The 667-nt window shown below is 39.4% G+C and overlaps 1 protein-coding gene across 1 annotated transcript in view; it reads left to right on the top strand.

The window, feature by feature from the left end:
* The window catches only part of Mpp1 (membrane palmitoylated protein 1), a 144000-nt gene that overhangs the window by 16616 nt on the left and 126717 nt on the right, over nucleotides 1-667 (top strand). The window lies entirely within an intron of this gene.

Here is a 667-nt window from a genome sequence, read left to right as displayed (position 1 = left end):
CTCCTGTCTCTCTCTTTCCCAGTTCTGAGATACTAGGATCAGCTTTTTAATGTGAATTCTGAGGATCAAACTCAATTGCAAAGTACACACAAGGCAAGTATTTTTCCAACTTAATTAAGCAGTCTCCTCAGCCCTTTATTCCGTTTTCTTTGAGGAAAAAGACAATGTTGGAAGTAATAGGAACAGTTTATCAGTAGCAGAGGAGTAGATGGGACAGGACCTTGGCAGATGAATGTGCAAAAAGGTTTTTAAAATACCAAGTCTTGGGCTGGAGAGATGCTTCATGATTAAGAGAATTTGTTGCTCTTTCAGAGGACATGAATTTGATTGACAGTACCCACATCAGGTACTTCACAGTAGTCTATAACACTAGATCTAGGGAATCTGTTGCCTTCTTCTGGCCTCCACAGGCAACTGAACATATATGAGTAAAAACAGAAATGAAAATAAATACTGATATCAAATCTGAAATTTCTGTTATTACCTGTAGTGTGAGATAGTATAGTCTTAACCTTTTAAATTGAGTTTTTGCTGTTTGTGTACGTACATACGACAAAGTGAATAGATCACACGTATAAAAATGGTTAAATATGCTGGGTGGTGGTGGCGCACACCTTTAATCCCAGCACCTGGGAGGCAGAGGCAGGCGGATTTCTGAGTTCGAGGC

Source organism: Mastomys coucha, chromosome X (genome assembly GCF_008632895.1).
Source record: "Mastomys coucha isolate ucsf_1 chromosome X, UCSF_Mcou_1, whole genome shotgun sequence".
NCBI classification, from domain to species: Eukaryota; Metazoa; Chordata; class Mammalia; order Rodentia; family Muridae; genus Mastomys; species Mastomys coucha.
Note: the sequence above shows the minus strand (reverse complement) of the source record. Positions and strands in the feature narration are given on the sequence as shown.